Source organism: Rhinoderma darwinii, chromosome 2 (assembly GCF_050947455.1).
Source record: "Rhinoderma darwinii isolate aRhiDar2 chromosome 2, aRhiDar2.hap1, whole genome shotgun sequence".
NCBI lineage: Eukaryota > Metazoa > Chordata > Amphibia > Anura > Rhinodermatidae > Rhinoderma > Rhinoderma darwinii.
Genome location: NC_134688.1, coordinates 116651535 through 116673442, shown reverse-complemented (window position 1 = coordinate 116673442; position 21908 = coordinate 116651535). Strand labels below are relative to the sequence as shown.

General features: G+C 40.3%; 1 protein-coding gene across 1 annotated transcript in view; it reads left to right on the top strand.

Annotated features, from left to right (window-relative positions):
* The first annotated feature begins 1986 nt into the window (after positions 1 to 1986).
* WNT10B (Wnt family member 10B) overlaps positions 1987 to 21908 on the top strand; it is a 69354-nt gene continuing 49432 nt past the window's right edge. Inside the window, exon 1 of the mRNA XM_075850211.1 lies at positions 1987 to 2169. The gene's annotated coding sequence lies outside the window, so the exon portion shown is untranslated. The remainder of the gene's footprint in view (positions 2170 to 21908) is intronic.

The window sequence follows — 21908 nt, the reverse complement described above, 5'->3', positions numbered from 1 at the left end:
AACCAAAATCAGTGAATCCCACTTTTTGGCAAAAATGTATGCCTGTATCTACCAACTATATATATATTATATGAGGAGTATACAGTAAAGTTTGTGAGCTTGCATATAACAATTTGTGCTACTGAAGCTAATGTGAATTTATAATAAAAACTTTAGGCACAGTTTTGCGGAATTTACATTCCATTCACGTGAATGTGGTTGTTTCTTCAGCATGTGCATGACTTTTTACAAACAGCGTTTAGATCACTGGAACAGTCACAGAAACTGCAACAAATCTGCTACGTATGAATATACCCTTGCAGATTTAAATCAAATACCAGCGAAAAAAACGGCAAACCTTTATGACCTATTCAGACGAGCGTTGTTCACGTTCGTGTGCTGTCCGAGTGTAGATCAGATTGAACACTGACATATTAAAGTCAAGGGGCCAATTCATCTCTTCGATTTTCCGATTTTGGTCTGTGCAGAGAAAATTACAGCATGCACTGTTCTGGTCCAATTCTCGCCCATTCAAGTCAATAAGTCCATTAAAAAAATCGGACAGCACACAGACGCAATCCAAGTGTGGCCTGTTTGTAACAGATAGGTGGCTAGGAGACGCTGAAAAGAAAGCAGGAAGTTTTTTTTTATGGACGTGAAAAACTAATGATTAACAATGTTGCACTGATGGAGAAAAACGGATACACGTAACGCACTCTGATGTAAAATCGTAAATTTTTCCCTGATGAAACATAGACAAGTTTTACAATGCTGAATACAGCCTAAAGCGTACAGTAAATATACAAATGATTTGAAATCAAATAGTAAGGCTAGATTCACACGAATGTGGGGCAACTCGGACGTGATAAATGTGAAGTTTTCACGTCCAAAGTGCTCCCGCGCGGGTTCCGTTTCCACGGATCCCCATAGACTTGAGTCTATGGAGGGATCCATGAAAACGGAACAAAATAGGACATGTTCTATCTTTCAACGGACCCTTCACACGGTCCATTGAAACAACGGCCGCGTGAACGGCCCCATTGAATTACACAGGTCCGTGTGACGGCCGTTATTTTAACGGCTGTCACATGGACATATTCAATGCTCGTGTGAATCAGGCCTAAGGCCCCATGCACACGACTGTAAATATTATCCGTAATTGCGGACCGTAATATGGTCCGTAATTGCGGACCGTAATATGGTCCGCAATTGCTGACCCATTCAGTTCTATTGGCCGCGGACACCTTTCCGTATCGCTACGGATGGGTGTCCGTGCCGTAGAAATGTTTTGAAAGTTATGGAACATATCCGTTCTTTTGTATTTAACGGGCCGTACTCCCATACTTTGTATTCTCTGATCCTGACACAGCAATGTCCTATTTGTTTGCAATCGCGGGCTGTGATTACGGGCACGGCCGTGTGCATGGGGCCCAAGTCAAGCCTGACGTGTTAGCAAATGACAGTAACATTAAGAGTAAGTTATGTAGTAGAATGCGGCATTTAAAATGAATGAAAAGTTTGAAATAAACCTGAAATATGCAAAGTCTTTAGATGAAGCGTGCAATCCTTGTTTTAGGAATTCCACACTTCTCTTAATAAGACACATCCTGTAAAAAGCCATTTTAGTTCTACATGCAATACTATTAGTTCTTTTGTGCTCTTTTTGCTTGTAGTTTGCCACCTAGAGCTTTGCAAATTGATGTTGAACTTTGCCCTGTGATCCCTCATTCATATGTCCCCCAAAGCAGCAGGCAAAAGGTAGTATTCTGTGTGAACCCGCTACACCTTACAGATGGAAAACCTTAGGAAGACAGAAAGGAGGAGATGATAGGAAAGTTGAGAGAAAGAGGTAAATCCTGTGGATGGACAGAAGGGGAGTGGAAAGTGACTTCAGGGAGTGGCTGTGCATTCACTATCTAGATCAACTTCAGACACAGAGGAGAGATTCTGCCAGACACATCCCTATAGAAGCTGCTCACAGTGGTTCTACAGCCTGTGTCCTGAACACATCTGAGACTTCTTGTGACCAGGTGACCAGGACGACGTCTCTGAGAGATGCAATGAGAGAAGCGACAAGGGTAGCAGAGAAGTACAAACGCACCTAGAGGATTCCAGTAACAATGGAACACACTGATATATCCAGAGGAGGCATCTCCAGCACATAAGAGAGAACAAGCACTGGAGAGGAAGGTAGGACAATAAAGGGCTTAGACATCATAAAGAAGCTTATCTGAGGAGGGCAAAGTGAGGAATGCAATGTATCCAACCCTACACAAGTAACCGGCAAGCCATTCATTCTATATAATAATACTAACATTATGTCAAAGTATTATGTGATATGCTGTTAACACCATGACACCAGGGAAATACACCGGTCAACATTGTATACCTCCATCACATACTAAAAAAAGGTGAAAATAGAATGTGGTTTATGGAGATTATGAGATTGGACACAGATTTCTGGACCAAATATAGCAATGTAGTAGAGCTGAGTTTGTGATCTGGAACAACTCATCAGGATCTATTCTATGATCTAATATGTTGCCTTTGATGTTCTATAAATCTCCATGTTCTTAACTTTCGAGAGTTATCACCTTGCCCAATGAGTTAAATCACAAATTCATCTCTTCTACATTTGTAAAAATACAGGTGCTAATGTTGATGTATAGACCTGTCTGGAATATCTGTCGAGGAAGGCTGTTGTGATGCCACTGGTCAGGAATTGCCATTTAGCTGAGAAATTGTTTGCCAAACTTCCAGATGCTTTTGCAGCTGCAATATTCTAGACTTAAATATTCAGGGTTAACACCAATAACCACAGGTAGGAAAAGAAGAGAAAAGCAGAAAAGATGTTGGGGAAAGCAGACATGATTTATGGAGGTCTTTTAATGAATGTTCCCCGCTGTCACAGTAAAGCAGTCACTATAGCCACGCTGCTTCCAGCCTATAAAAGATCCATTTGATTTGGGCCAAAAATGTCTAAACAACTGCCTTGCAGGAATATATACATGACAACAGGTAACCCCTATGTAGCATATAAAATGTTATCTATAGGGATATATACCTTTTGAAAGGTATCGGAAAAGTATTTATTACAATGTATTAATACATGTAAACGTGGATACAACATACAATGCAGCTGGCCCCAGACTCATCATTTCATATATCCCATTATGTGTACACACCTAAATACTTCCCACAGCCAATTTCAAGTTGGCAAACACAGAAGTGAATAGGTGTGACCAATTACATTGATTCTGACTTATTCAGAACCTCTGTGAGATTTCCCTGAGATTCTTAGGACTAATACAGTTGACTATTCCATAGCTGCTATAAAGCCACGTCCCGTGTAGAAATCTCATGTTCTTTTGTTTAACCCTTTTTTTTTTTTTTTGGACAGTTGTCCATGAGTTGTAGAAGTATCATTCAATCTAAATGAAAGCAGATTTACTGATATCTTTCCCATACTGAATCATTGGGATGCTGTCATCACACTTATTATTTTTATGATTACTCCCAAAGTGATAGAGTTCAGTATTAAATCTGTTTAACTTTACCCTCCCATTGAAAACACAGATAATTGGAAACTCAGCCTAGAGGAACATAACAGAGGTTTCCGTGATATCTGCTTCTGTGAGCTAGGTATATTGCCAATGACCAGGGACATGGTATGAGCTCAAGTCTATATAAGAGATGGACTACGTAGATTACGTAACATTTCACTCCTAAGTTTCAGTGGAGGCAGGAAGGTTTCCACATTTTCCTTACTGCTAATTATTTTCTAGTTTCTGGTGACTAATAAACGGGTATTGCAACATAATTTATACATATATAAAGCAGCTGCCTAACACAAAGTAACAGTTTACATAAATGTAATGCAACCGCAGAAACCTGTTATTAAAAGGTTATTTTTCCAGTATACTAAATGTCATTTATCTGTAAGTGTATAAAATTAGTAAATATGTGTATATTGATCAAAATTTCCAATTATCTGTCTTATGAGATGTTACATTAATATAATAAATCTCATTGATAATCTTCTTTATTTTATATTGCCTATTACATATACGTATAATTATTAGACAGGTAGACATAGATAGATAGATAGATAGATAGATAGATAGATAGATAGATAGATAGATAGATAGATAGATAGATAGATAGATAGATAGATAGATAGATAGATAGATAGATATTGTGTACTTTGACTGGATATAATAGTACATGACAAAGGGAGTCAATCTGTTCTTTTCTAGCTGTAGGGTTAATAAACTTAAAGGAATAGTGATTTTTTTTTGGAATGCATTTATAGTGTATAAATACTCATAGAAGCAAATGTATAACATATGTCAATGTGATAATAATTTATTATTGTTGACTTTGTATTTTTAAATGAAAGAAGTCATAATGATGTCAAATAAAATTTACCATTGCTAGTAGAATTTGTATGATTCACTAAAAATGAGATAGAAGAGAGACAAGTGTATTCCCAGTGTTTTCAAGTGTACTTAAACACTCATTCCTTGTCCCCCTAATGTGACTTCTATACTTTTAGCATGTACCTATTTGGAAAAAATACTATTTGTAGTCTGTATAGCTCTGCGAATGGTAGATAACACATAACAGACACTGCTAAGGGTCATTTTTTTTGTCTCACGAATCTAGCATTTTAGTTTTTGCTTCTGTTTTTGTCTTTTAATCCTGCGTCAATCCTAATAACACCTACCGGCACTAGCTAAATCAAGAAACCCTACTATTCTGCTTTTTTTTTTCTCTTTACTGTAGTTTTTATTAGGATTTTCCAAATAACGTGCATGGAGAAGTAATGTAAACAACCAATAAATAATTTTGATATACTTTGTGTCAATGGGTTGACTTATTCAAGCTAAGAAAGGATATCAAACATTACCCATCAATTGTATGTAAGCTTGCATCAAAATAATGCCATCACCCTTATGACTCATTACGGATGTGGATTTTTGGTCTATAGTTTTCTATCAAATTGTATTAGTAATGGAATAGAAATCCCTTAAATAAAGGTTATATATATATATATATATATATATATATATATATATATATACACAAACACACACACACACATGTATATATATATATATATATATATATACACACACACACACACACACACACACATATATATATATATATATATATATATATATATATACACACACACACACTTTGCAATGTTTACAGTGGACAAATCTACTGGCTTGTCACCCGGCACCTTAGATAAAGGACCCATCAGAATTCTCTGGTAATGACTTTAGAGAAGATCTGAAGATAAAACATGGAAATCTTCCATTTCCCAATCATTTACACATAGATATATGATATAATGAGTCAGTTTGGCAACACTATTCCAGTTTTCATGCACACCCTCCCAGCATCAATGTAAACTTGGAAAACCTTCAGAGATTAGAAGACTTCTCCAAACAGTATATATCAAAGAATAACAATCATACTGGTTTGAAGCTACACGATCCTTTGATATTTGTGAAACAATTATCCAACCCAAAAATTGCTCCACTTTTGCTTTAATTCATAAATGCAACGAGTATGTTCAATTACCAAGAACATATAACAAGATTAAACCTGCTCTAATGATACCTGCAGAGGATTAGTCAAACCTCCAGCTAACCAGACAAGCAGGGACACCTGCAGAGGGTACTGAGCATCCCTATAGTACATTGCCTTTCAGTAACCACATGCAGAGTACATCAAGTGAAGCATGCAGGGTACAGTTTACTATTAAGTCTTTCATAGGCTTATTTAGTGGTTAAGTATTACTTATCTTTAAAGTCATGCTGAGCCCTATTTACTTTTACCAGTGAATCCCACAGAGCATAATTTAATGATATCAGCATGTAAGGGTTTCTCACATTGAGGAATGGATACAAGTAGGTAGACATCGTAGAGCTTCAGATTTTACACTGCTAATTGAAGTTAAAATTATTAAAGACGCAAAATGATCTCTGTGGCTAGAGAGTGTTACATTGACCCCTTAACGACATGTCACGTACCAGTATGTGACAAGCGCTAAGGGGAAGTATGAATCGGGCTCACAGGCTCAGTGCGCTCCATACTCAGCAGGTGATGTCTGTGTTATACAGCCGGCACCTCACTGTAATGGGCGGAATCAAAGATCACTTTGATTCTGCCCGTTTAACACCTTAAATGACGTGGTCAATCGCGACCACGGCATTTAAATTGCTAGAATCAGGGGGGCGCCCCCTCCCATCGCCCCCCACTATGCGATCTGGGGGTGCCGATGGTTGTCATGGCAGCCTAGGGGCCTATTGAAGGCCCCCAGGTCTGCCATCTTTATACAAGTAGAGTGTCAGTATCACGATATACTGCAATACATTAGTAATGTAGTATATCATGCAAGCGATCGCTGGTTCAAGTCCTCTAGGGGGAATAACAAAATAAATGTAAAGTTAAAATTGATTTATTTTTTTCCCTAAAGCAATGTTAAAAAAAAATAAAAGTTAACATAACTGGTATCGCTGCGTCCATAAAAGCCTGAACTATCAGAATATAGCATTGTTTAAGCCACTTGTGAACGCTGTAAAATAAAATATAGAAAACATGCAAATTGCTGTTTTTTGGTCACCTTAGCTCCCCAAACAAATTGAATAAAAAGTGATCAAAAAGTTGCGTGTACCCCAAAATGGTATCGGTGAAAACTACAGCTCGCCCCGCAAAATATAAGGCCTCACACCGCTAAGTTGATGGAAAAAAAATAAAATTAGGACTCTCAGATTATGGCGACACAAAACTTTTTTTTTTGGTGGTAAAACATAAAAACACAACATATAATTTTGGTATCACCGTAATCCTATCAACCTATAGAATAAGGTGAATATGTAGTTTGTACTGCCTGATGGACGCTGTAAAAACAAAACCTAAAAAAATGGCATAATTGCTGTTTTTTGCCCATTTCACCCCACAAATATTTTTTATTCAGCTTCTCAGTACATTATGCGGTATAATAAATGGTGCCATGAAAAACTACAACTTGTCCCGCAAAAAAACAAGCCCTCATACGGCTATGTCGATGAAGAAATTAAAACGTTATGGCTTTTGGAAGGCAGGGAAGAAAAAATGAAAAATCTGTGTCATTAAGGGGTTAATCAAATGTTATGTGCTCCATAACAAAACCCAAGACAAATGATTTTATTCTAGAACATCGATGAAACATTTCCTAAAAAAAAAATGTATTTATTTTATGTTTCTAGCTATGTAAGATTATATTATTGGTTTTGTATTGGGAAAATTGCATAACACTAAACCTAGAAATTAATAATAATAGTAAAGAGAAGATATATTTGCCCCCATTGTTTTTCAATCTGCAGGATTGTAGAAATCTTGCAGAGAGTACATGGGTTCATTTCCTTATGATCTGTTCCATTTCTGGCCAAGTGGGCAGGGCTTAAAAATATTTTTGTCCTACTGCAGACAGGGCAGAGGGGGGAGTCTCCTGCTCCAGCCAGTTGTCTTACAGCAAGACAAAGGATTGTGAGGAGGAGGAAGAAGGGGGGCATGGCTGAGATCCTTGAACACACAGTGAACATTTCTTTATATATTTTTCACTTTTTCAATTGTAATATGAGATAAATATGATGAAGTGCAGGTATATACAGTACTGTCAAAAAGTTTTAGGCAGTTGTGGAAAAATGTTGCATAGTAGGAATGCTTTCAAAAATAGACATCTTAATAACTTTTTTTTATCAATTAACAAAATATAAAGTGAATGAACAGAAGAAAAATCTAAATCAAATCAATATTTGGTGTGACCACATTTTACAACAGCATTAATACTTCTAGGTACACTTGCATAAAGTCATGGATTTTGAAGATTATAGTCAGGTGTATGATTAACCAATTAACCAAACAGGTGATAATGATCACCATTTTCATATGTAGGTTGAAGCACAGTCATTAACTGTAACTGGGTGAGGACCAGCAAAACTGCTACAAAGCGGAGTTTGTGGAAGACCGTTTTATGTCACAGGTCCAACATGGCAAGACTGAGCACAGCAACAAGACACAAGGTAGTTATACTGCATCCAAAGATTTCAAAGCAGACTGGGGTTTCAAGATGTGCTGTACAAGCTCTTTTGAAGAAGCACAAAGAAACGGGCAACCTTGAGGACGCAGCGGTTGGTCAAGGAAATTTAGTGCAGCAGATCAAAGACACATCATGATAACCTTTCGAAATTGGAAGATGTCCAGCAGTACAATCAGTTCAGAACTGCAGAAACCAGTGGGACCCAGATACACTCATCTACTGTTCGGAGAAGTCTGGCCAGAAGTGGTCTTCCTTTCAAGTGAATGGGAGAGAGGCTGTAATACCTGTGAATCACCGCTAAATGCGTGCCGACGATTCACAGTGAGCAAGAAGAAATGAAGGGGAACCAGTGCTTGTACGAGCGCTGTGACCCCTTCAAAACAGCTGATCGGCGCCGTTCCCAGGTGTCAGACCTCAACCCATCAGCTATAGATGGCCTATCCTTAGGATAGGCCATCAATTTGTATCGGCTGGAAAACCCCTTTAAAATATTATTATTTTTTAATAAACTACTACTACCCTGCTAAAAACAGTGACAGATAATATTGATATATGTTCTTCACAATACAAAGTTATAGGATTTATTATAGGGGTTCCCTTATACATCCTGGAATTCAGATTCAGCAAATCTAGGACTGCATTTACCATTTATTTTAGAAAGGAGTTTAATAAAAAGGGAAAATACCAAAAGAGCATATTGTTTTCATAATTGTTCTCCATTTACTCAAAGCAGTGATCTCCCCATTGCAACCCCTTTTCAGTGTGAAGCCAGACCAGGCTTCAGAAATCCTGTCAACTAGATGATATTGCCAAAGGCCATCCTTACATTTGCCCTGTCAAATGAATGGCCAACTATGTAATACAATACAACCCCTTTTAAAGATCATTACATATTTACAATTATTAGAACAATGTGTGATATATTAATTAATTGCCCCTGTAGTGAAATAATCAGACACTTAAAGTGACCATACACATTATACGAAACATGGCTGAACACGGAGAGTTTGGTGAAACCGGCCAACGATGGAAAATGTATATGTGTCACCCGGCTTTCACCTAGTGGCAGATGTTGTGGAAGGACTGGATCAGGCATGTTGGATTTCAGCATGGTCAATCCTTTGTTCCCACAGGAGATAAGCCACTGCCTTATATGTCTGGCAGCGCCTTATTTCCCTCTCCCCATTACAATAAATATGCATACTCGGCCAAGCTGTGCATGCATGGTTTGTGAGGGAGTCGGGCAAAATAACTGTCCTCTGAACGGGCATTTGGCCTACAGTTGTCCACATTAAGGCCCCCCACAATAACAGCGGATTTGGGGAGTCCCGTATGCAGAACCCCCATAACCGGCAATTTTTGAGAGCATAGCGTAATTAAAAGGGATTGTTCAAAGTGGACACAATCTTAAAATGCCTTCATCATTTTGAAATTAAAATATTGCATTAGAATGGACTATAAGTAGCAAACATATAGGCGAAATCTATAGCTAAATCTCTAGGATCTTAGCTGTTTTTACTTAACCCTTTGTAATATATTTATATGTATTTATAATATAAATATATTAAAGGGGTTTTCCTGTTTTATATAAATAAAGCTTAAATCGTATAAATGAAGCAGAGATCTTCAAAATGGCGAGGATACGAAACCTGCAAGTAATCATAAGTAATGTAATTTTTTTATATATACAAAGAGTTAGCTTTATTTACATAAACCAGAAAATCCTTTTAACCACTTAATGACATCCGATGTACTATTACGTTGCTGTCGTTAAGTACTTAACGCAACACAACGTATAGCGGGTGTCAGATGTATATTACAGCTGAGACCCTGCTGCATGGCCAGGGCCGGAGCTAGCCTCCGATCCGGCCCATTAACCCCTTAGATGCAGCGCTCAAAAGCGAGTGCTGCATCTATGGTGTTTGCTAACAGATCAGAACCCCGCAATGCTAATCGCGGGGTTCCAGTGGCTGCTCTGGCAGACCGGAGGCCTAACAATGGCCTCCTGTCTGCCAAGTACGGAAGCCTGTTAGGTCCTGTCAGGAGGCGGGGCCTAAAAGTCTTCCGTCCACAAAAGGAAGATGAGCCTGCGACATCAGCCGAGGGTGTCAGCTGTATGTTACAGCTCACACCCTGCAGTAACAGCAGGGAATGTAGATAGCTCCGATCCCTGCCAATAACCCCTTGGATGCCATGATCGAAAGCAATCGCGGCATCTTTGTGGTTTGTAGCGATCGGCATCGACACGATGTGATCGTGAGGATGCCGATTGTTTCTATGGCAACCGGAGGTCTAACAATGGCCTCCTGGTCTGCCATGTATGATAGCCTATTAAGCCCCACCCAGAGACGGGACTTAATAGGCTTGCTGTCAGTGAATGACTGACCGCTCTAATACATTGCACTACGTGGGTAAAAAAAGTTAATAAAAATGTTGAATAATAGTGTAAAAATAAAAGTTTCAAGTTAATTTTAAAAAAAAATGTTTTCCTATAATAACTTTTTTATTAAAGCAAAAAAACTAAGTACACTAATTTGGTATAACCACATCCGTAACAACCCAAACGATAAAATTATAATGTTATTTTCCCCGCATGTTTAACACCGCTTACATATGCCCTCAAATTATAAACTGAAGTACCAGTAGAACCACACAGAACAATTGCCAAGCTAAATCTGCATTCCAAATGCCAAATGGCAGTGGCGGACCTTTGCCTGCGAGCTGTGAATGTTAGTTCAGAGCTCCCCACGCTACCCGACCGAGCCCATACGAACAGTGGGATAATTCGCCTTCAAAATGGTGAGAACTGCAAAAGAAAAGGGTAGAGAGCATACTGGTACGCTAAAACCCGGCAAAGGCAAAGCGGATCTGGACAAATTCCTCCGTAAAATACTTGAAGCGGCTCCAGCGGGTGCATTCAAGATGGCGCCGGATCGCGCCACAGAAGAAGACTCTGATGAGGAAAGCATGGGAGATCACTCTGACACGGGGGGTGAGTTTGACATTGCCCCGTCTCTTGAAGCTTCATTAGGAGAGTCGTTTTCAAAGCCCTGGGTTCCATTGCTAAAGAACTTGCTGATATAAAAGTTGATATTCCCCATATTGAGGGCAGGGTCGATGCACTTGAAACAGCACACGCTGAAGTGCTTAAATTTGGCGCAGCAGTGCATGAATCCCGTGCAGCAAGACCAAATTAGCATGGCTCTATTACAAGCTGAGGACCAGGAAAACCGGAGCCGCCGCAAGAATGTTAGGATTCGCGGATTGCCGGAATCCATAGCCCACGATGCCTTACCCAAAGTGGCCCTGGAGCTCATCGGGTCTTTATTAGGGTCGAAGGCTGCAGCACTGATCAAGATCAAAAAGATTCACCGGGCATTAAAGGCTAAACCGCACACTAACAACCCTCCCAGAGACATTATCTGCGGTTTGTTGAGCTATACGGATACTGCGGCAATCTAGAAAGCAGCCAAAGATTCTACTAAGATTAAGTATGATGGTTTACCTGTTATTTTCTTCCAAGATATGGCAACTTCAACCCTGGCTAAACGTCACATCCTCAAACCCTTGCTGGATGCACTGAGGGCTAGCAACACTCCATTCCGGTGGTTGTATCCTTTCGGATTGGCAGTAACCAGGAACGAGAAACAAATTGTCATCAGGAAACCAGAAGATTTGCACTCTGCCTGGGGCTTGCTTGGCTTACAACCGATGGACATCCCCTCCTGGACATCCCCTCTGAATGTCCCATGGAAGCGCAGTCAAATTCTTAGGTTAGGGCCTGTTCACATCACCGTTCACTTCCATTCCGGGGTTCCGTCGGAGGGTTCAGTCGGGTGAACCCCGCAACCGAAAGTGAAACTGACAGCACAGCTTCTGTTTCAGTCACCATTGATCTCAATGGTGACGGAAACATCGCTAATGCTTTCTGTTCGTCATCATTCCGGCTGGTTTCCGGCTTTCAGACGGAATCAATAGTGGAGTCGACTCCGCTATTGATTCCGTCGGAAAGCCGGAAACCAGACGGAATGGTGACGAACGGAAAGCATTAGCGATGTTTCCGTCACCATTGAGATCAATGGTGACTGAAAGGGAAGCTCTGCTGTCAGTTTCACTTTCCATTGCGGGGTTCACCCGACGGAACCCTCCGACGGAACCCCGGAATGGAAGTGAACGGTGATGTGAACAGGCCCTTACTTAAAAAGAATGCAGCTAGTATATTTCTCCTTCAAGAAACACATTTTAAATATAACAAAATTCCTTCGCTTCCCATAAGAGAGTATGTCTTATGGTTTCATAGTCCCTATCAATCGGCGGCTAGAGGAGTGAGCATTGCCATCAATAGACGCACACCTTTAAAGTTTTTGGCAGAAATGAAAGATGTTGGAGGCAGATATTTGTTTATCAAAAGGGAAAATAGGCAAGGATATTTATACTATAGCCAATCTCTATGCACCTAATGTGGATCAAGCTTCTTGGATCATTCAGACCTTGCATCTGTTGCATGATTTTGCTGAAGGTGTTTTAGTGGTAGGAGGGGATTTTAATATTCCTCTAAATCCTGTGTTAGACATGACTGGCTCACAACACGTATCTTTTAGGACGTTGGCCAAACTTAATAAGACTTTACATTCGCTACACCTCACAGACATATGGTGGCTGTTTCACCCCACAGATAAAGACTTCACATATTATTCACCCACACATAATACGTATCATAGATTGGACTATATTTTTCTTTCACAAAAACACACTGCTCTAGTACAATCTGCGGATAAAGGGAATATATTATTATCTGACCATGCTCCTGTCTCACTGAACATGAGATTGGTAGATATTCCTAAAGGGGATTGGAACTGGAAGCTTAATAACGCTCTTATTGCTGATACATCTAATGCACGAGTCATAGAGAGTCATTTGTTCCACTTTTTTGCAAATAATGTCACAGACTCTATGCCCATATCCTATGGGAGATGCACAAATCCATAATCAGAGGTGAACTAATTTCTCTAGGGTCCTATATGAAGAGTCAAAGGACTAAGATGCTTAATTCTCTGTTTTCTTAAATTTCTATCCTAGAGAGCACACATAAAAAGACACAAGGTGTTTCTTCCTTCAAAGAATTAACTGATCTCCGGGACAAAGTGAAGGACGTTCTGAATATTCAATCTGCCAAATCTCGAAATTCAAACAATATGCTCATGGAGATAGAGGTAATAAAATGATGTCAGCCTTAATACGCAAACAACACGACCGAACCTTTATCTCGGAGATCAAAACGGCAAATGGTAGTTCAGTTACAGATACAAATCTTATTGCTGATGCCTTTCAGACATTCTACCATGATCTTTATCATTTAAAGAGACAGTCACTTTCCGATTCGAGTAGTATTCATGATAATGATCTGATAACGTCATTCCTCAACTACATTGATCTCCCTAAATTAGATAGCGATGCTATTCATACTCTCCTGTGTCCTTTCACAGAATCTGAAATGGAGAAAGTACTATCTACTATACCTTTGGGAAAGAGCCCGGGACATGATGGTCTCCCCATTGGGTATTATAAAACGTTTAAATCTATCTTGTTCCCACACTTTACCACAATGTGCAACTCCTTGCTCATGGGCAATACCCTCCCCAGACAGACCCTTGAAGCTCATATTTTTATCTTGCCAAAAGATGGTAAGGATCCCACCTTGTGCAGTAGTTACAGGCCGATATCTTTCCTTAACGCGGATGTCAAGTGGTGGGCCAAGGCTCTTGCCTTGAGACTCATTTCTTTGCTGCCCGTGTTGATTGGAGATGATCAGACAGGATTCATAAGAATAGACAGGTCAAAGACAATAAATGCAGAGTTATTAGATTAATTGAACATGCCAGATTCCATCGAATCCTCTTGGTCCTTCTCGGCACAGACGCCGAGAAGGTATTTGATAGGGTCAGTAGGGCTTATCTCGAGGCTACACTAAAGAAATTTGGACTACTACATGTGTTTATTGAAGCCATTTTCTCACTTTATGAATTTCCTAATGCTAAGATTAAAGTTAATGGGACCCTTTCTAAAACCTTTAATATTTGTAATGGCACACGGCAAGGCTGTCCCCTCTTACCTTCCTTATTTGTCCTGGTTATGGAGACTCTTTTACAAAAAATAAGGTAGGACCCTGAGATACAGGGTATAACTGTGGGATCTCGTACCCACACGACAGCCGCTTTTGCGGATGATCTGTTGATTTTAACCATCAATCCAGCAGTTTCGATCCCTCACCTGGTGTGTCTATTTGAATCTTTTGAAAAAGTGTCGAACTTCAAAGTTAATTTTGGGAAATCGGAAGCGTTAAATGTTTCCCCTCCTGATGTACTTATTAACCGTATTAAGGCTAATTCTCCTTTTCAATGCCACCAAATACTTTAAAATACCTGGGTGTTCACCTCACCAAGAACCCCTTTCACTTATCTTTATGCAATTACCTACCGCTACTTGACTCAGTCCAGAAACAATTACGGGATCTTAAAGTCCCTTTCATGTCCTGGCTGGGATGCAATAATCTGCTTCAGACCTTTATTGTCCCTACATTTTTGTACTTATTACAAACTTTACCCAATTGGTTACCCAGATCCTTGTTTTATAAAATTAGGAAACATGTTTTTATGTAACAATATGAGACCTAGGCTGAAGTATCAACACCTTATTCAGAAACCTAATTTGGGAGGCATTGGGGTTCTGGACATTTCCATGTACTATAAGGCTAATCAATTAAATAGATGGAAGGAGCTCATTCAAAGTTTCAACCATGCCCTTTATAATGAACTAGAGAGAGATCTTCTTTCCTTATCGGACAAATTATTTTTATGGGATCTGAGACCATTTTCACCACTAATGAATTGCTCAAGTATTTTATTGAGAGGTATTATACGAGTCTGGCAAGATATTAATGAACCGCTTCCTCTCCTCTCTAAAAATTATCCATTGTTGCCCTTAAGTCTCTTACCTTTTCTGGTTAATCCTAAACGTCCGCAACAACCAAACTTTTGGGATCATATTGGTAATATCAGACTCTTCCTTTTTTGAACTAGAAATACCAGTTTCAACTGCCTTACTATTTAGAAAGACGGGTCTTCTGTTAAAGGGTTTTCTACAAATACATGTATTTCAAAATGTTTGTGACAAATATATTGCTACACACACCTCTTCATATATATTGACCCAGTTTGAGAGTCATCTACAAAGTTCTGTAACCCAGACGAAGGCATTGGCCACCTCGTATGTGTTCCTGTTACAATTAGGGATGGAAAGGAAACTGAACATCCTTAATAAATAGGAAGAGGATTTCCAAACTTCTTTTAGTAATGAAGACATGAAAAACATTTTAAAACATTCCTATAGTTTTTCCAAATGCAATAAAATTAGAGAGAATTCATACAAACTTTTTTCACGATGGTATAAAACTCCTGAGTGGTTACACACGGTTAATCCTGAAGTTTATGAGACCTATTGGAGGTGTTCTTCGGACAGGGGCTCTTTATTGCATATCTGGTGGCAATGTCCTTTGGTTCAAAAATATAGGGTTGAAGTGATTGATAAGGTAAACGATACTTGTTCATCTTCAGTCCCATACTCACCCCAGACGACTCTTCTGTGGCTGCCATCTGACTCTTACACTCCCAAACGTAATGACTTGCCCACTTTTTTTATTGCAGCAGTGAAGCTTCTTATTCCATTACATTGGAAGAGTATTTTCCCTCCTACAATCGACCAATGGGAGCTCAAGGTACAGGACATTTTTAGACTAGAGGAACTTATTCATTGGGAACGCAGAACCAGGGCTAAATTTCTTCGTATATGGTCTCTTTGGCAGGCTTATATTGACAGATCACGGTCCTCTTCTAAACATGGGATATTGGACTTAGCCAAAGTTTATTTTATCCTATTGTTAGTTTACGGTCGGTCTACACTTATAACTTCACTTGCATTTATTATCCGGCAGGGCTTCAAAAGAGACTGTCAGAATCACTATATACTACAAAACATTAGTATTGCAGTATATCATGTAAGCGATCCAAGTCCCCTAGGGGAACTAATAACATTTTTATGTTCCAAAAAAAATAAATATTAAAAGTTCAAAAAAAAACCCTTTTCACATTTTTTCTCTAAATTAATGTTAAAAAAATTGAAAAGCTAACATAACTGGTATCGCAGCATCCGTAAAAGTCAGAACTATGATAATATAGCATTGTTTAAACCGCTCGGTGTATGCCGCTATAAAATCTGTATATAAAACACGCAAATTGCTGTTCTTTGGTCACTTTAGCGCACCACAAAAATGTAATAAAAAGTGATCAAAAAGTCACATATACCACTAAATGGTATCGGTGAAAACTACAGCTTGCCCTGCAAAATTTAAGTTAGCAAGTAGTTTGATTTTTTTTAAAAGTGGTAAAACATAAAACAAAACATATACATTTGGTATTGCTATAAACAAATCAATCTGTAGAATAAGGTAAATATGTCATTTTTACCGCCTGATGGACGACGTAAATACAAAACCCCCCAATAATTGGCGTCATCGCTGTTTTTTGCCCATTTCACCCCACAAATATTTTTTTTGCAGTTTCCCAGTACATTATGCGGTACAATAAATGGTGCCATGAAAAACTACAACTTGTTCCACAAAAAACAAGCCCTCACATGGCTATATTGACGGAAAAATAAAAAAAATTATAGCTTTTGGAATGTGGGGAGGAAAAAACAAAAGTGAAAATCCGAAAAATGGCTGAGGAGGGAAGGGGTTAAAATGCCTTAAGGGGTGTAGTTTTCAAAATAGCGGTCACTACTTGGGGGTTTGTTTAACTATTTCACCTCAGAGTCCTGCAATTGTGGGCCAATGCTCTGAAAATCACCAAAATAGGCCTCAAATGCGCGTTGTGCTCTTCACTTCTGAGCCCTGTCATATGTCCAGGTAAATTATAAATGCCTGAGGGGTGTAGTTTGTAAAATGGGTTCACTTCTTGGGGGCTTCCACTGTACTCTGGTACCTAAGGGTTTTGCAAATGCAACATGGCGCCCAAAAACCAATCCAGCAAAATCTGAATGTCAAATGCCAAAATCTCCTGCCTTTCTGAGCCCTGCCATGTGTCCAAACAGCAGTTTATGAGCACATGTGGGGTATTACCGTACTTGGGAGAAATTGCTTTTCAAATGTTGGGGTGTTTTTTTCTCCTTTTTTCCTTGTAAAAATTGAAAATGTCCACGTTATATCAGAAAAAATTGAATTTTCAGTTTCCCAGCATAATTCCACTAAATTCCGCAAAAAAAACAGTGGGTTCAAAATGCTCACTATACCGCTAGATAAATACCTTCAGGGGTGTAGTTTCCCAAATGGAGACACTTTTATGGGGTTTCCACTGATTTGGTCCGGCAAGGGTTTTGCAAATGTGACATGGCACTCAGAAACCATTCCAGCAAAAATATGCATGCAAAATAGCGCTCCTGCCTTTCTGAGACCTGCCATGCTTTTTCTCCTTTTTTCCTTGTAAAAATTAAAAATTTCCAAGTTTTATTAGAAAAAAAATAATTTTTCAATTCCACAGCATAATTCCACTAAATTCAGCAAAAAAGCTGTAGGGTCAAAATGCTCACTATACCCCTCGATAAATTCAGGGGTGTAGTTTCCCATATGGGTTCACTTTTGGGTGGTTTCCACTGGTTTGGTCCTGCACGGGATTTGCAAATGTAACAGGGCAGCTGAAAACCATTCCAGCAAAACTTGAGCTCCAAAAGCCAAATGGTGCTCCTTCCCTTCTAAGCCCTGCTGTGTGTCCAAACAGCAGTTTATCACCACATATGGGGTATTGCTGTGCTCAGAAGAGTTCATGTTACTAATGTGAACATGTAAAAATCTGAGCTAAAACTAAATTTTATTGGAAAAAAGATAGATTTTAATTTTTACGGCCTAATTCCACTAAATTCAGCAAACAACTTGTGGGGTCAAAATGCTCACTAGAACCCTCCATTAATTCCTTGAGGGGTGTCGTTTCCCAAATGGAGTCACTTCTGGGTGATTTCCACTGATTTGGTCCCGCAGGGGCTTTGGAAATATGACATGGCACCCGAAAGCCATTCCAGCAAAACTTGGGCTCCAAAAGCCAAATGGCGCTCCTTCCCTTCTGAGCCCTGTCGTGGGTCCAAACAGCAGTTTATTGCCACATATGGGATATTGCCGTAATCGGGAGAAATTGCTTTTCAAATGTTGTGGTGCTATTTCCCCTTTGTGCCTTGTAAATATTGAAGATTTCTACATTTTATTGGAAATAAATTTAGAATTTCATTTTTACATCCTAATTCAACTAAATACAGCAAAAAAACAAAAAAAAAAACCCTGGGGCTAAAATGATCAAAATACCCCTTGATAAATGCCTTGAGGAGTGTAGTTTGCCAAATTTCTCTGGTAAAATCTTCTGTGTTACAGAAAAAAAAATGCATTAAAACAGATTTTCTGCAAAAAAATGTAATTTGTCAATTCCACCTCCACTTCCTTTAATTCCTGTTAAACACCAAAAGGGTTAATAAACTTTCTAAATGCTGTTTTGAATACTTTGAGGGGTGCAGTTTTTAAAATGGGGTGATTTATATGGGGTATCTAATATATAAGACCCTCAGAACCAATTCAGAACTGAACTGGTCCCTGAAAAATAGCCTTTTGAAATTTTCTTTAAAATGTGAGAGATTGCTGCTATAGTTCTAAGCCTTGTGACGTCCTAGAAAAATAAAAGGATGTTCAAAAAACAATGCAAACATAAAGTAGACTTATTTGAAATGTTAACTAACTATTTTGTGTGGTATTACTATCTTTCTTACAATCTTGAGCGGAGCATGCTGCTCACTGAGCAAGCAGTTAGTGGGGTAGACCTGGAGGGTGAAGACATGGGTCAGTAGGACCAGACAAAAAGCTGGGTTAATGTAGTTAGGAGCCGTAGAAAGGGGTCAAAGAAGAGGAAAGCCAATCAAGTTTCTGTTATTCCAAGCAAAGTTGCCAAGTTGGGTGATGATGCGAGGGTGTCTGTCTCAGAAATGGCAGCCCTAGTGGATACTGATCTCCCTAACAGCCGGGAGAACAGCCCAGCTAGTAGTTGGCGGGATGGTAATGCAGGTAAGGCAAGACAATTAGTAGTTGTAAGGGATTCTTTAATCAGGAAGACGGATAGAATAATATGTCGCCAAGACCGCCTCAGCCGAATGGTTTGCTGTCTCCTTGGTGCCACGGTTCGGCATGCGGTGGAACGGGTGGATAAATTACTGGGAGGGGCTGGTGATGATCTAGCTGTCGTGGTCCATGTGGGTACCAATGACAGAATTAATGGTAGGTGGAGGAGCCTTAAGAATAATTTTAAAGAACTAGGCTACAAGCTGAAGGGAAGAACTTCCAAGGTAGTATTCTCATGAATACTGCCTGTGCCATGCGCATCACAGGAAAGACAGCGGGAGCTCAGGGAGTTAAATGCATGGCTGAAGTCTTGGTGTAGAGGAGTAGGCTTTGGGTTCCTAGAGCACTGGGCTGACTTTTCATTGGGGTACAAAGTGTATTCTGCAGATGATTTGTACCTGAATGGAAGGGGGTCCACAGTTCTGGGGGAGAGAATTCTAGCTGGGGTGGCGGAGCATTTAAACTAGGGCTGCGGAGGTAGATCAATGTAGACAATAAAGGGGTAGTTAGGTTAGAGAGGAGTCAGACTATATTGGTGAGTGGAAAAATAGACTGTGGGGAGAGGACTACACAACAGGATAAGGAGATCTTTTTGTTACAAAACAGCAATGAAAATAAAAATGCCCAAATAATGTCTAATAATAAAATTTCTGATAGCAAACGTGGCAATTTGAAATGCAAGTTAAAGTGTATGTTCACAAATGCCAGAAGTCTAGCAAGCAAAATGGGGAAGCTTGAGGCCTTGGTACTGGAGGAACATATAGATATAGTAGGTGTTGCTTAACATGGCTAGACTCTTCACATGACTGGACTGTAAATCTAAAGGGTTTTACACTATTTCGAAAAGACTGGGCAAACATGAAAGTCGGTGGTGTATGTCTGTATGTGAGAAGTGATATGAAGGTGAGTGGGAAAGAGGCAATAGTGGGTGTAGATTGTGAGGAGGTTGAAACCTTGTGGGTGGAATCACAAAGGGAGGTAAACACTGAAAAAATTACTTTTGGTGTAATCAGTTGCGTAACTACCGCTGTAGCAGCCGTAGCAGCTGCTACGGTGCCCGCGGCTGGAGGGGGTCCGTGCACCACCCCCATATGCCCCGTGGTGCCGCTAGCAGACGTTATGGCTGCTACAGCTGTAGCGACGCTACTACGGGGCCCGCGCCGCCAAGCCTCTAACATGTATGGGCCGGGTGACACAGGCCCTCTCATGCCCGGGGGCGTCGCTAGCATCGGAGGGGCCACGGTGCTAGCGACAGCCGCCCCCTCTTGCAGTAATTGTACCTGCGTCTATAGCAGGTACAAAGACATGCATTAGGGCGGAATAGCCGGGCACATTCTGTGCCAGACCATTCAGCACCTTACAATGACTGATTGGCAGGGCAAAATTACTTGCCCCGACAATCAGCGCCTCTCAACTACGCTAGCAGCGAGATGATGTCATCGCGCTGCTTCCATGCTTCAAAAGCCCCGATTGACGGGGCAAGTCATTCTGCCCTGCCAATCAGCACCTTTCAATGATGTGCTGCTTGCGTCGTTCAGCTCCAGCAGACCTGCTCAGAAGAGAGCAGATCTGCATTGCCACCGGACAGCATGGGAATGGGATCAGGGGGAGTATGTAATTTTTCTTTTCTTTTTCTACTAAAACTGTGAGTGGCGTAATCTACAGTGGGGGCTATATCTACAGGGGAGTCATCTATATGTGGGGATGTGGGCCAGTATACACAGGGAGGTCTATATCTGGGTATGTGGAGCACTAGCTACAGGGTGGTCTATATGTGGGGCACTATCTACAGGGGGGTCTATATGTGGGGATGTGAGGCACTATCTACGGGGGTCTATATGTGGGGCACTATATACAGGGGGAGCTATATGTGGGTCACTATATACAGGGGTAGGCTATATGTAGAACACTATCTATAGGGGCACTATTTGTTGGGCACTATCTATAGGGGTGGGCTATATGTGGGACACTATATATACAGGTGTGGGTTACCTGTTGGGCACTAGCTACAGGGGGGCTATATGTAGGGCACTGTCTACTGGGGTGGACTATATGTGGGACATTATATACAGGGGAGCTATATGTGAGGTACTATCTACAGAGGTGGGCTATATGTGGAGCACTATCTATAGGGGGGCTATTTGTAGGGAACTATCTACAGGGGTGGGCTATATGTGGGACACTATATACAGGAGTGGGTTACCTGTGGGGCACTACCTACAGGGGGCTATATGTAGGGCACTGTCTGCAGGGGTGGGCTATATGTGGAGCACTATCTATATGGGAAGCTATATGTAGGGCAGCACGGTGGCTCAGCGGTTAGCACTATTGCCTTGCAGCTCTGGAGTCCATATGTGGGCACTATCTACAGAGGGCTGTATGTGGGGCACTATCTACAGGGACTTCTGTGTAGGGCACTATCTAAAGAGGCTCTATGGGGGTCACTATCTACAGGGGTCTATGGGGGCACTACCTACAGGGGGCACGGTGTGTGTGTGTGTGTGGGACACCGTGTATGGTACTATTATAATCAGGGACACAGTGATGGTGCTATTATAGTTAGTTGTGCGGTGTATGGCGCTTTATTATATTTAGAGGTGTTGAGAATTTTAACTTCGTTTATAG